Below are 15328 nucleotides of genomic sequence, written 5' to 3' on the forward strand. Positions count from 1 at the left end.
GGGTGCCCGGGCTGCTGGCCACAGCCCGCGTGCAGCGCGAAAAAGGGCTCGGGGCGCGCCCGGCCCGCACATGGGGAAGAATGTGGTTGGGCTTGTGGGGGAGGATTTATGGGTATGGTGGGGTGTGCATGCGAGCCCCCCCCATGCGCATGCCTTTTTTCCCCCCCCCACCTAGTCAGCACCTGCCCCGCAGCAGCCCAGAGCCCACACGCCCTGCATTACCTTCCTGCCACCTCCAACAACGTGCAACCCCAGCCCTACCCCACGCCTGCTCCAGATTAACTCCAGCAGGAGTAGACCAGTCAGAACTCCTGTACACAGCCCTGACCCTAGCCCGCCCTGTGCCTGCTCTGCAGTGCCCGCCCATGGCACGTACTGCCACCCCCTGGGCACGTAGTGTGGCTGGAGTGGCTGGACTGCCTTTCTAGGCAGCCCAGGTGGTGGCGATGGCTCCTTCTGGCTGCTGCGACCACTGGCCCCTGCCTCATGGTACCGGTGGGGACCCACATGTACAGCCCTGCCTGCCCTGCACCTGCTCTAGACTTGCTCACCCCGGCTGAGCAGTGGCAATTGCCAGGCAAAAACTGCTGCTCAGCATGGTGGGGAAAAGCAGATCCCTCCCCCTTACTACTGCCAGGCCTTTCCTGCTGCAACCACCTGCAGCAAACTGGGCTGCCCTGGATCTCCACTACTGTCACCGCCACTTCCAGGCTGCCCAGTGGGGCAGCAGTGGCAGTGTAGAGCAGCTGCAGTGCAGCCTGGGCACAGGTTCCAGGCAGCTGCAGCAGGAAGGGCCTGGCAACAGCAAGGGGGAGGGGGTGCTTTTCCACCACGCTGAGCAACAGTTTCTGCCCAGCTGCTGCCGTTGCTCAGCCCGGGTGGGTGAGTCCAGAGCAGATGCAGGGCAGGCCAGGTTGCAGCTTTGTGTGTGGGTCCCCACCAGTACCACAGGGCTGGGGCCAGCAGCAGCAACAGCCAGAAGGAGCTGCCACTGCCTGGGCTGCCTAGAAAGGCAGTTCAGCTGCAGAGCCACCCTAGCCCTGCTGTGTGCCCAGGGTGTGGCAGGATGCGCCATGGCTGGACAGTACCTGGGCCAGGCGAGACCCAGAGACCCTCTGTGGGCCAGATCTGGCCTACGGGTTATATTTTGCCCACTTCTGCTTTATTGTGATATTTCTGTTAATTGTGTCTGCCTGGTGGTTATTGTATTGTTCAACTGGGTTTACGTCCTTAGCCTGTGCACAGAAAAGGAGGGATTAAGTGCCAAGGCTGAACCTGCAGTATCAGCAATCTTTATTGGGTGTGTCAGAGTATCAAGAGAGGTGAGATGGCCAACACCCAGGAGATGTGGAGGAGAAGATAAATATGAAAAAAGGGCGAGCAGGATGGAAAAAGCAGCCTGGCAGGTCTGGGGCAAGAAGAGTTTGGAAGACTGAAATTAGAAGAGCTCTGGGGAGTTGGAAAAGACTGGAAGGGAATAGCAGAATATTTTTCCAGGTGCTTAGGACTGTGTTGGATTAGGGGCAGAGGAACTGCTTAAGTCTTTTGGAGGGGATGGAGAACTTCTTGCTGACTGGCCTTTGCCCCAGAATGTGCCTTTACTGAAGAGACAGTCTGCTGTGCTGCTTGGAACTGTGGGTTGTGCTGGGTTACTCCAGGAGGAGAAGCCCCTCTCTCAGGAGCAAACCTGAATGCCAGCCCTTGGAGTCAAGCCACGAAGACCCAGGAAGGGTGAGGAACTGCCAGGTCTTGGAGTTGGAAGGCTCCCCACTCTTGCTTTAGTTGTCAAGCCTGGGCTGGCTTTGCAAGGTACTCAGAGACTAGACAGGGCTTGAGTGGTCCCAGGAAAGTACCCCTGGGAGGCCACTCTCTGACAAACTTCCCCAATCTGGTTATGCATTGCCACTGCATTTCAAATTTCTGCATGTGTTGGCTTTGCCATTAAGGGCATCTCATTCTCTGGTGGTCAACTTTATACCTGTCTTCTATCTTTTTGTAGCTGGAATGGGGACTTTTTGAGTCCCTTTGTACTGATCAGCTCTCTTGTGTATCACAAAGGAACTAAGAGGAGTGAGAGTCTCACCTGGTATGTCTCACCTGGTATATCTTCTGAGTAACATGGGTTACTATGGCACATCTAGGGTATAACTTGATTTTTTTTTTCCCTTTCACTGCATGTGGAGCAAGTGAAGAGAGCAAGATAAATGGCTAGGAAAACACTGCCCTTTTTTTAACTGCTTTTGTGACTGCCCTTTAGAGACTAAAGGTACCCATAAAATTACTGAAATTATGCCAAAGGCTTCAATCTGAAATATTTGTGCACCCTGCAGTTCTTTCCTCTGGCTTTTGGAGTTTGAATTCCCAATAGAGTTGGGAATAGTGCCACCCCAGAGCTTAGTGTTCATTTTGTTTTGGCTTTATCTACAGTCTCAGTCTGTTCTTGGTGCTACAGACTTTATTTTCCATTAAGAAAGCAATCAGTCTGGCTTTCTATTTAGTTTCCCCTGGGAAGCTTCCTAAAGATTCTGCTTTTGGGGTTGTCTGCTCCCACTCCTATACTTCCGTTTTTAATTTAGTATTCTTTTTCTCATATGGAGCACTGTGAAAGTCCCAGTTGTAGAATGAGCCTAGTGCTTCAGTATTTTCAAAATTACAGAAGCAGAAGATAGCAGAATTATGCTTCTTCCTGCCTTCATTAAAAATATTTCCAATTTTGCTTGTTGCACTAATTGAGCTTGTAGCAGGGATGGGGAAGAATTCTCTGCTGGGTAGCCTAGAAAGCACGCCTTAAAGCCTTGCTGCTCAGGTAACGCTTAAGATTTTGCCTTATAGTTCTGCCATTAAATGGGCTAAAGTTGAATTGAGCCCTCAGGTTTTGTGCTATTTTTTTTAATTCCGTGTAAGTTTTCACCAATAGGCAAGTGTTTTAGACTTGGAGAGAGCTAATAGAGCTCTCTCTCTTTTTGTAGCTAATTTCAGTGGCAGCAGCTTTGCATCCTGAGAGAGAGTAATCTGATTTTTTTTTTTTTCTTTTTTTTTTTTCTTCTTCTGTGGGAAAGCAACTTACCAAGTTACTGCCTGAGACAAAAAGAGGTATAGGAAATTTAAAATAATTAACTAACTAAGCCTAAATATTGTGCTTCAGAATTCCAAAGCCAAATGTCTTTAATAAAATGATAACCCCTTAGACTTCCCATATTGTTGATAGACAGATGCTCGCCTTGAAGAAATCATAGGTATTCTCCATTTCTTCTCTCATCCTTCCAGTCCTGAAAAAAGTCAAATGCAATTATGTGCACACAGAATGGGATTACTAACACCGCCAACCACGGTCTTCAGTGTACTTAAAATAGCATGGATTTAGAAAACAAAGTTCCTGTCTGTCAAATTGAATTGACATGCTGAATATTTAATCTGAACATAAGAAAAGCTTTCCTTACTGTAGTGGCATAATAATTAATTTTCAAAATGTGAAGGCATTATATAGTTAGATACTGGAAAAATAGCAAGGTATTTGGGTACTTAGTTAAATAAGTTGATTGATTTTTATCAAACACAAAAGAAAGGAACTAACACTTCAGTGCTTGCTTTTTAATTAAATAAGATTCAATAAGTTAGGCCTAAGTTTATTGCATGAATGTTAAATAAATAAGGCACAATTTGAAGATAGGGGGTGGAGGGGAAGGAAGGAGATTAGGGAGGAATCTAACATTGCTCTCAATGAAAAGTCATACAAATATCCCAGGAAAACCTAGCAAAATTTAAAAAGGTGTGGCCATTCTGGTCAGGCTAAAAATTCTTAAAATAATTTAAAAGTTGAAATAACTACTACTAATAAAGTAAGTTTCAGTATATGTAGATTTGAGTTTTAAACAGCAGATCTTATTCTGACATGCATTATGCCACTAGTGAAATCAGAAAAGTTACTAGAGCTCACTGTGTGTCTCAGATACCCAGAACACACAAAAATAAAAAGTAAGCTTGGTGTGAATAGAGTTTTGTTTTAAAAGAATCTTTTCATAAAACTAAACTTTTTAAAGTGGCTTAAGATGACCTAATTTACCATACCTATTGATTTGTCACTTTTTATATGTCAAACTCCAGTCCATGTACTTGTAATCATAAATTCTTGAAAAGAATTGGACTATAAGAACTATATAGAAGGAGGATGGAAAGGGCCCAGTAAGGTGGAGAAAAGGAGGTATAGGCATGGCAGACTGAATGACCTTTCTGTATTGTACCTCCTTGCCCTACAAAAATAATGGTCTCTATAAATGAAACATGAATTGCATTTAACTGCAGTAAAGTGAATTCTAATATAGAACTCTTCTTTGTGACCAGTGAGAATAAAAACTAAAAGTGTACTGCTGAACGATTTTTTTCATAACATGTAATTGGACAGAACGCTGTGTATTACATTAAAACAACAACAACAAAAAAACCTGAGTGCCTATCACCATGTTCGTTCCATCCCAATATCAAGACCAGGCAGCACAGAAAAATACAGTCTAGGTATAGACACTACACCTAAAGTGCTTTAAGTGCACTTTTTAAAGCACTCTAAAGCCATAACTGAACAGACATTCACAGCTCTTGGAGCTTTTAAAATTGTGGATCATGCTCTAAATTAACCCTCAGTGGATGAGGTATGAGACTAAAGTGCTTTCTGTTAAAACGCTTTATCAAACATCTGTGCCAGATCCCACTGAGGGTTAACTTAGACAGTGCAATTACTGCCAACCCAGGGGATGTTGTACAGAGCTGCACTCTAGTCTCGGGCAGAGCTCATTTGCTCTGCCCGAGTGCTGGCCTGGCCTCACCCCATCAGCTGTCACTGATCCAAGTCAGTGACAGCCTCTGATCCTAGCCCCACCTCCTCCCTCCAGCTAGGTGCAGGCTTCAGCTGCCCAGGGGGGTGAGAGGAAAGGGGGGGGGCTTCTCTCTCCACAGCTGCCCTGGCCCCATGGCACGCCGCAGCCTAGCCATGGGTACCACGGTGGAAAGGGTCTGGGGTCTCTCTCCCTGTAGCAGCCCTGGTTACACAGCATGCCTTGCTAGGGGGGAAAGGGTGTGAGGTTCCCCTGCCCAGTTGCTACTGACAGGGTGGAGGAAGGAGAAGGAGACCAACCCGGGGCTGTGAATCTCACTCCCCCTCACAACAACATGCTCCCATTGCTGAAGAACATGTGCAGCAAGAACTGGGCTTCTCAGTCACCTGAGGACCCATCAAGTCTGACGGACCTCATCCTCCACTTTGAGGGACCACCAATGCTACTGAGAGTCACCAGCAGATGGGGGTGGGGTGTGCAGGGGTGGGGAGAGGGGCCACTCGGGCAGCCTGTCCTGGGGGACATGTGGGAGCACCCCCAGGGGCCAGTGAGGGCAGGCTCTGAGCCTCCCCCCCACTCCTCCAACAGCAAACATGTTCCTTTTGCTCACGGTATCAGATACCGATCTGATAACCGATTTCCAGGAATGCATTTGGGTAGCATGGAGAGCAACGCACTGCAGGTACGTCTGCGGAGCAGAAGGGGCATGAGGGGGCAGATTGAGGCCCCCATGGTGAGGGAGGAAGTGGGGCAGGAGTAGGGGCTCTGGCAGGGTCGGGGGGGAGCAAATGGAACTCCAGGGCTGGGATGGGGAGCGGGACAGAGCTGCAGGCGGCTCATCCAGAAGATCAGCATTCTGGTGCTTAAAAATGGGCTTTAGTTCAAGCATCGCTGCCACCTTTGTTAAGCGCTGGCATGCCTTTAATCAGAGCAGAGCTGATATGGGTGAGGGTGGAGGCAGCTTCCCACTGTGGGCTTGGGGCTCTCTGCCCTGCTGCCTTTTCCCAGGAGCCACATGCTGACTGCGCTGTGTCCCCTGCCTGTCCAGCAGTGGTGGTGGTGGCAAGCTGTGCCTCTTGCTGCTGGACAGGCAGGGGACGCGGTGCGGTCAGCATGTGACACCTGGGGCAAAGGTAGCAGGGCGAAGAGCCTGCAGTCTGCTTCCCCCCTCTCCCCACTCAGCTCTGCTCTGATTAAAAGTGTCCCGGCACTTAAAATAGTGGTGGCAGCACTTGAACTAAAGCTTGTTCGATGCACTTTAGTTCAAACACCCCCGCCACCATGTTTAAGCACCAGGACGCTGATCCCTCGGACCCGTTGTCTGCGGCTTCGTCCTGCTCCCTGCCCTGACCCAGGGCAGCCAGGAATGCAGCCAGGCATCATAGAGAGCAGCTCTTTGCAGGTAAATCTGCTCTCTATGATGCCTGGCTGCATTCTTGGCTGCGTGCATGCACATGGCTTCTAGGGGCCCTGCCCGGTACGCTATCAGCTACATTAGCCAAAAAAAGCCAATAGCTGATAATGTTAATTTTCCTTGTATTGGTGTCAATCTGATTTGACATCAATATATTAGTGTACCTGTAAAAAAAAATTCCATTTAAAAAAACCCCCCAAAAAACAGACTCCACCAAATTCAGTGGCAATGGGCTGTAGATGAAGGCTACCTGCTAAAATTTAAAGAGTGACATTTTATATCAATAAAAAATATTATTTTCTAAGCCAAGTTTGGTTTGTTTAGTAAACCTTTCTAGCAAAAGCATGTGCCTTGGAGCTTGCTGTTAGGAGAGTGTAGTTGGAAAGCCCAGACTGTCACTACAGCCTTCTCACTGCATAGGTAACATCATGCAGAATGTAGACTTGTTCAGCAGTGCATTTCTGTCTGGTCCTTCCCCTTTCAACCACACGTTTTCTTGTTATATAGGCCCATTCTCCTTTCTGGTTGGCAGCTCAAGTCTGTTATGCCTAGTATGCTCCTCCCACAGCATCAGGGACAGGTTGGTTCTCCTTCACTGGCAGTTTAATCTTTCTTTATCTGAAGTCATGAAGTTGTCCCATTTTCTTTCCTTTTGTCCTGTCCCTGAGGTCCAGGGCAATTGCCTAAAAAAGGCTATAGGCTAAAGTATGATACTTTAAATAAAAAAGCTTTCTTATACTCGGGGAAAGGGAAACTTTTATCAAGGTTTGTAGAAGGAAGTCTAAGAAGGACCTGAAAACAGAACAACATTTTTATAGTTACTATAAAATTATTCATAGCAAAGCAGTATTATATCATTCTCAACCCTTGGATTAAAAGGTACTGGATTACAATAAAATAAAAGCCAGACCTGAACTCCTTATTGACCTGTGTTCTCAGAGCTTGGTCACCTGTTAATTGTTAAAGTTTAGTGGAGTTCTCCATCTGGTGGCCGGACTGGTACTTGCATCCAGCTGCAAGAGCTATTGACCACCTGAAGTCTATAAGGAACCATCATCTAGCTAAACAAGTAGGAACTGTTACCCACCCTTCTTTCGCCTGCAAAACTGTTCTCTTTGGGAATTTGGTAGCTTCTCCCAAAATCCTGCTGGGTTTCTATAATGATTTTACATGCACTTCCATATACTTTTTTAAAACGGTAAAACATTTTGCTAGAGTCTTTCCATAGCAAGCTGTATTCATTTTTTTTCTGTAGTACACTTCCAGACACGCAGACATCTTGGTGTATTGTCTTTTGGGAGGGATAATTGCTTGCTGAAATTTGATTTCAGTTTAGCAATACACCCCAGCATGCATCTCTGGGAAATCACTGGATCTCAGGGGTTGGGAACCTGTGGGGTCTGTGGCTTGTAGCAGGGCTGCCCCAGAGCTACACACCTTGAAAGCCCATCTCAGGACTTCAGACTCCTGCTTCTGTAGTAGGGAACCTCAGAACCCTGTGGGGCTCAGGCAGAGCCTTTTGTGGCTTTTGTGTTTCCTGCTGCAGTCAGGAGCATGAACTAGTCCCTGTTTAACCTATACTCAACACAATCATCCACACACTGTGGATGATTCCCTGTTCTGCAATTTCCCTTTCAAATCGTTTATTAAAAGTTTGCTGTTGGAAGCAGCTACCCTCAGGTCAACAATGGAGTGCCCAGGGAGGTTAAAGCCCCAGGCTTGTTTGTCTTTCTTCAGCTGATGTCAGAGCAGTGTTTGTTCATAGGGATCTCCCAGCCTGTCCAGTGAAGACAGCAGAGGGGCAGTGTAAGCAGGTAGTAGTGTATGACATTGGTGGGGTTGCAAGTGAATGAACTGTGGATGTTACAATCTGTATCATTCAGTCAAAAGTGATGATGGGGCCTGTATTGATGTTGGTGTACAGAAGGCATTTGGGTCCATTGCAAGGCCTGGTGGCTGGGCGAGATGACTGGGAATTAGGTAGCCTGTTGTTTGAGAGATGCCATTTGAGGTGTGGCGCTGTTTGGAAAGACTGCCAGGAAACCACCCAGATTTCTGTTGAAATACTATCTCTAACTTGACAAGACTTTGACCTATAAATGCCACTAGCAAATATTTTATTTTTATTTAGCATTGTTGGGATGTTGATACCAGCACCAGTATGTAGTATGTTGCAGCTTGTTCATTCTTTTAATTATTATAGAAAGTATGTGGCTTTTGTTTGGATTCTTAGCTGCTTAGTTTAATAAATTAAGTTTTCACAAACAATTTTGTGTGAGAATTTGTTTCCATTTTATCCTGAAAGACAACGCCAAGGCCTCAGTTTTACATTCTACTCTAAGTTTTATTTAAATAATCCTTTTTTGTTGTTGAGGTTTGTGTTTTTTTTTTTTTTTTTTTTACATTTAATTAATTACTTAACTTTATCTTGTTTTAAATTATTGCAGTCTGGCTTGTGTTCATATTCTACATTGTTTATGAGTAGTCATGTTGTTACACAAATATAACCCTAACCAGTAACTCCTTATGAAAAGTTTTTTTTAATGGGAAAAGACCTGCGCTGGGAACAAGACTTGGAAGAGTTATCAGGAGTTATCATCATCATCAGTGGCTGGAGTTGTAGAATCTGAACGTCAATCTTTTGTCTTTGTGTCACTTTGTGGGTAGGCATAGCTTTTGGTTACTCTTTAATACGTATATTTTTCATGGGGAGTACTTATGGACTGGATAGATGGCTATGAATTAATTTGACTAGCACATTGCTGATGATGTATAATCATGAAAATAACAAGGCCTATGAAATTTTGAGAAGTTTAGTTATAAATGAGGAAGGCTGGATCCAGTACCTTTTGCATAGTAGTTAAGACTTCCATTGTCTTTAGGGCCTGACCCAGTGTCAATCGGTGACAGATGCCCTGCCTCGAGAAAGCATAACTGACTTTTAGGTAATGTGCGTACAGTACATAACTGCTTTTTTTTCATTGCCTTGCTGTAAGTGGGTTTTTTTGGGTTTTTTTATGAAATTCAAAGTTTGATAGCTTCAGTTGAAGGGTGTCTTCAACTGAATGGTGAAGAGAATGGTGGAGAGAAAAATGTAAAGTAATACTTTTAAAATAGCACTCACATTTTGGTAAAACAGTACAATAATATACTGTAAATAGCCTTATGTTTAGAAATAGAATTCTCTCCAATTTTCTCATACCCAGTCTGTGCCTTTGAGGGCTATACAACTGAAGACTCTTCTTCCTTTCCCCCCCCCCCCCCCCCCATCTGTGCTCTGGCATCACTGTAGATATACTTAACTCATTTCCTGTTGCTCATCTTCATAGTCTTACTATTGCTAAGTGGTGTAGAATAGCTAGAATGCAGATTAGACCTCTGTACCTCTTCCTTGACGGTCCCAGTAAAAGCAAGTATTTCATACTCGGTTAACTTGAAATCACGCATGTTCTCCTGCAAGCACGCTACAACTGGAAATTCTGCTACAAGTAGGTTAGTTTGAGGAAATGATTTAGTCCTACATAGTTGTGTAAAATCCATCTGGTTAGCTTTGGCATTAAAACCCATACCCATGTGGAACATCCAGTTTTTAAAAGATAGTGCATCCCAATAAAACATTCCTTTTTTACACATCTTAAAACACAATAGATTATAATTTCCGTATAGTCAACAACAATTCAGTTGAAGTTGCACAGGCAACCTTAAATCTGTCATTTTAAAAGACTCAAGCGCTTGTTTTTGCCATCTAAGTGTCATTTAAATATAGTTTGTATATAATTCCACAGTAAACTGAAAAAAGTTCCACTGTGATATCTTGACACCTCCATGAGTCATCAAAAGGATTGGAGACTTTGGAATTCGTGCAGAGCCTCTTCTGCTCGAGCCAGTAGAATAACTGATATGTACCAGCATTAGAGGAAGATGCAATCCTTTTTTAAGTGAGTGTCTCAAGGATTAGTGAGATGCCAGAAGCTGGGGTTCCATTACAGATGTTGGAGGAAGTTTAAGTATGGGCTTTTCTGTTCATTCCTGATCCTGCTTCTTCTCTACATCATATCTCCATCCCACTTCCAACTTCCACTCCTTTGGTTTCTTAACCCTTTTTTTTTTTTGTTTTTGTGGTGAATTTTTTTTTTCTCACCCAGGTCCTAATCTTGCCCCTTTTTAAAAAAAATTTTAGTCCCATCCATTTTTAGTTCTTCCTTTCTGCCTCAATACTTTATTCTCAATTCCCTAAACTCAGTCTTTCCTAGCTCCTCATCACATCTGTTACTACTGTCATGGCACCCAGTAGGAATTCAAGTTCTAGGTCCATTCTTCAGTTTTCTAGCTGAATCGTCTTGCATGGCTGGTTTTCTCAGTCCCAGTTTCCCACTTCCTTGGCTGCTACTGTCAGTTCCTTTCAGCACAATACAGACATGGCAACTGGAATGTTCTGAAGGAAAACCATATGTATTTAAATCTGTGCGCCAGAGTGTGGGGTTTGGACTATGCTAGCTTTTCATGTTCTGCCAAAGGCAACTAGGCAACATAGAAACTTCAGCCCAAGCAGATACCATTTTACCAATAGTAGAAACAATTGAAAGCAGAGGCCTGTAATGGAAATCTTTAGGTGACCTTAATAGGTGACTGCCAGGCTTAATATTTGATGCTATCAGCCCTGTATATAATAAAGCATTGTTAATTTTAATGAAGTTCAGTAATCACATTTTACACATTAAATGTGGAGGAACATAGTGTTATCAGTTTCAGCTTTTCATAGAGCAGCAGTTCCCGATCTGTGGTGCAGGTACCACCAATGGTATGCAGACAACCTGGCAGTGGTACACGTTAATGTTTATTATAATTACCTAATATGACAAAAATCTGCTCGTGATACATAAGGTTGGACTGAAATTTCCAGGCTGTACTTAAGGTTGTATCATTTTAAATTGGTGGTGCACAACCTATCAGTTTGTGAAATGTTGATGTAAAGTATTTGCTTGCATACCACATACCCCTGGAGTCTGTGCTGTGCGACATAGGAGGGGAGATCCCTGGTTTGGTGGTGGGGAGGGCAGGGGGGAAGCCAGGCAGACCCTGCTGTGCCTGCAGTCTGTCAGAGCTCCAGCCAGGGATCAGAGGGGAGGGGCCAGCCCTGCTGTGGAGCAGAGAGCCCTGCCCAGCCCAGAGAGCATGCCGGGATGCTGGGGGAGTCTGACTTATCTTAAACCAGCAAGAGGTCTAGGACAGACTTAACTGATTTGGCTCAAACTGGTTTATGTAAAGTCTGATACTGCATTCAACCAGGTTTATCTCAAACCAGTTTCAGCCATTTTGAAACTGGTGTCTGTGCACTGAACATCTTTTCTGTTACAGGTTTAAACTAGTTTCTGCTCACTTAAATCAGTTAAGTGTAATGTCTGTCTGTAGCCTAAAACATTTTCTTCATTCCTGTAGAATATTTTGGTGGGTTTCCCATCTTCCTCAGAAGTACCCTCCTTAAAATGGCTTTCTTCCATCTATGAGTTTATCATCTCCGTGTCTAGGCATCTACCTAAATAGCTGGGGGGTTTTGAGGGTTGGTCGCGATGCAACATTCTAATTCTAATTCTGTGGTCGTTTTGTGGTGGCCTCTCCCCTCGCCTTGTGCTGATTGGCAGAGAGGCTCCGTGGGGGCAGGGAGAAGGGACAAGGGGGCACTGCCATCTTGATTGCTGGATGACTTTTGTGCAGCCTCATGCTTCTCCCACTGGAGAGCCAGCATTTTACTTTTATTGTAGTTTTTGATTTGTGGGTTTGGCAGACAATCCCAGATTTTGCGGTTTCCGTAAAATCTGCAAGCCTGTGAATTAAGCAGGTTCCCTACTCATGTCTTACAGTGATACTTGGACATAGCTATGGGCAAGACAGCTTGGGATTTTAGATGAGAACAGTTCACTTCCATCTTCCACGATTTCAATCTTACAACAGAAGAATCTGTGCATTGATTCAGTGTTCTTGGGGAGCTAACAACAGGGTCTTCACTAGGACTAGAATGTGCACGTGTTAAATTTTCTCAGTAAGTAGTGTTCAAAGAAGTTCATTCCTGACAACAAAAGGGCATATTTTGATGGTAATTTGTTTTGACAAGACATTCTAAGCCATACCAAAGCTAAATGGTTGTAGTGGGTAAACATTCTGTTTTTTTGTTTTAGTGACAAGCTATTTCACACTCAGCCACTTGTACAAATGAATTAAATCCACAGAGTATCACTGGCAAAAAAGACATGTATTCTGCATAAACATCTGTGCGCTCTTTGGGAATACTGCCTTTTGGGAAATTGTCAGTTTGGTATAGGGTAGCTGCTATATTTTGGGAAGTTTAGGCACGTGTAAGGTAGCAGTCAAATATATAGTTACTTCTGTTCTACCTTATCAGCTGCTTATTACGGCTGTGGGAAACCATACTGTTTCGTTTCAATGTCCGTTTCGCTGTTTCGAAGGGACACTGATTTCTTTCATTGTTTCATTTTGTTTCGAAGTACTGTTCCATTTCGTTTAATCAAAATTGTTTTGCTGTATCGACGCGTTTCAACGTTTTGCCCCCATAGTCTATAATGGGGAATCATGAAAATGCCTAAAATTGTCGTTTTGTGATTAAAATTGATGGGTGATAGCTCCTTCTGAGGGAATGAAGCCCTGCCAAGTTTCAAGGAGATGGGTGCAGAGGTTTCTGGGAAACTGCAACTTAAACTGTTCAAAGTAAAACTTGTGACACTTGCTGGCAGCAGCAGCCTCGTGTCATCCAGTGCACAGATCTGGGGGCCCGCACCCCTGGGAGGGCTGCAGGGCTGTGTTGGACTCGTTCTGGGGGTGCAGGCCCCTTGATCTGCATGCTGGATGACAGGAGGCTGCCACTGCTGCCTGGGACTGGTGCTGGGCGCAACCCATGCCCAGCACCAGGAAGATTGCTGCTGCCACTGGCCCCAGGCAGGAGTGGCAACCTACTACTATTGGGCATGCAGATCTGGGGGCCTGTATCCCTGGGAGCACCCCTTGCTCCTTGCTCATAGACACAGCTTTAAATGTCTTTTTTTACATACCTTGAGATACCAGGCACGGCTCGTGAAGGCTGCAATACTGAGGCAGATGGAGTGTCCCACAGGAGCATGATCCGGGTCCCCCGGGGAGTGCATGGAGGGGGGCACCCCTGTGCTTCCCCGGCTTGGCAATCGGCTTCTGGGGGGGGAGGGATCCTGGGTGCCCCCCAGACTCGGGAAGCACCAGTTGCCAAGCCAGGAGGGCATGGGGGTGCCCCCCAGCGTGCTCCCTGACGGACCCAGAAGTGGACTGGAAATGCTTCTGTCCACTTACGGGTCTGCTGCCAAGCGTGCTGGGGAGTCCCCCGCACGCCTGTGGGACACTTCATCCTCCCTACCATCTCAGTGTTCACAAGCTGCCTGGTACCTTGAGGTATATAGAAAAAACATTTCAAGCTGTGTCTCTTGTCTGAATCACCAAATTTTTCCTAATCTCTCTGAATTGATTTGGAAGGTTCCAGTTTAATTCAGAGAGAGAAAGGGTCTCCTGATTCGATTCAGGTTCGGCCACTGAATCGGGCTGAATTTCCGTTGAATTGAAGCAGGGACCGAAGCTTTGCACAGCCGTAAAAACTGCTTTCTAGAGAGATGAACTGAAGTAAGTATATGTTTAACTAATAACCTGAACAGTTGCAGAATGAGTGCAAAGCTTGCATTTGGAAAAGTGAAGGGAAAGTAAATGCATCTCATGACAAGACTTGGTTCTAGTGAGCAAAATGTTTGTCCCATTCCTGTACTCCATGACTTTCCTAATGTCTAGGAGACCCTGTTGTTAGGGTGGATAAATGAAGCCAACTGGCTTTTATCTAACTGACTACTGTGGCATCTAACTAGTAAACAGTGCCACTGCAGTGAGGTTTGAGGCAGCGAAGCTTTCAAACCTTACTTTGGTAATAGTTTATTGGTGTTTCAATGTGAACGTTAATGCAATGCTTGATGGTGTATTGTATTTGAAATATAACATGGAATTTGTAATACATTTTAGTGGTTAAGGCAGTAGTTTTCAACTTTCCTACGCTCCAGGCACCCCTTGGAAAACAAAAGGTTTTCGTTTTAACTTGGTTTTTTAACAAAAGGAAAAACTGAGTTGTTTGCAGTTCTTCTGTTGCAAACTGCCTAGACCACAGAAGGTCAAAACATTTTTAACGCTGTGGTTTCCTATTTAAAATCTCTGGGTTCATCTTGTGAATCATGTTTACATGCCTCGGTGTGCTAACATTGCATGGCACACTTAAAAGGATTGTAGAGCACCCTAAGGTGTTGTAGCACCCTGGTTGAGAATCACTAAGGAATATTTTAATAATGTATGGAAAATAGTTACCATCTGCAGGTGTAATTTTATATTGGGGGGCGGAGGGGAAGCAATTGTTTCTTCAGGATATCCAGACTGCCATACCTCCTTTAAAATTGCTGGTAGTATGTCTGTGTGACCATGCTGATTACTAGCACTAACATGACAGGCAGTTTTACAATGCCAGAAATAATGATATAGGACTCATCAACTTGCAAGTAGCATGTACTTCAACACAATATATTGGGTATAGCAAAAAGAAGGCAGCAATTTATGGACAGCTTTGACTTTACCACAGAGGTGTAACAAAGCAGCTGGGTGACTGATGAAGCTGTGACATGCAGAGGCAGCAGCAACTTTTGGCTGCCACCATGCTGCTGAAGTAGTTGCTGTTACAGCTGTTAATTTTTGCTTCACCCCTCCCCCTCCCGTCCCCTGCCCATCTCTACAAAATTGGCATCCAGTAGGGCTGTGCAAAACTTCGGTAGCTGATTCAATTTAGAGGAGATTCAGCCCAAATCGGTGGCTGAATCTCTGAATCAAATTGGGAGACACGTTAATTTCTCTGAGTCAAATCTGAAGCCTTCAAATTGATTAAGAGTTTTTGAGAAATTCAGAGTTTCGGCCATAGACTGTACAGGCAGGCAATAGGCAGTGCTGGCTGGGGGAGCAGCTGGGTGAGTTGTGGCTTGAGCTGGCAGCCCTGGGAGAAGCCACAGCTTGTCCAACTCCC

The 15328-nt window shown here is 44.9% G+C and overlaps 1 protein-coding gene across 8 annotated transcripts in view; it reads left to right on the top strand.

The window, feature by feature from the left end:
* Positions 1 to 15328, top strand: part of PCMTD1 (protein-L-isoaspartate (D-aspartate) O-methyltransferase domain containing 1) — an 86421-nt gene that overhangs the window by 32071 nt on the left and 39022 nt on the right. The window contains exon 1 of one of the 8 annotated variants that reach the window (XM_025214783.1): positions 8885 to 8906. The exons of 6 other annotated variants lie outside the window; for them this stretch is intronic. The gene's annotated coding sequence lies outside the window, so the exon portion shown is untranslated. Of the gene's footprint in view, positions 1 to 8884; positions 8907 to 9166; positions 9189 to 15328 lie in introns of those variants that run through there. One more of the 8 variants, XM_025214784.1, reaches the window with a different exon arrangement.

This window comes from Alligator sinensis, unplaced genomic scaffold (assembly GCF_000455745.1).
Source record: "Alligator sinensis unplaced genomic scaffold, ASM45574v1 scaffold1007_1, whole genome shotgun sequence".
Lineage (NCBI taxonomy): Eukaryota > Metazoa > Chordata > Crocodylia > Alligatoridae > Alligator > Alligator sinensis.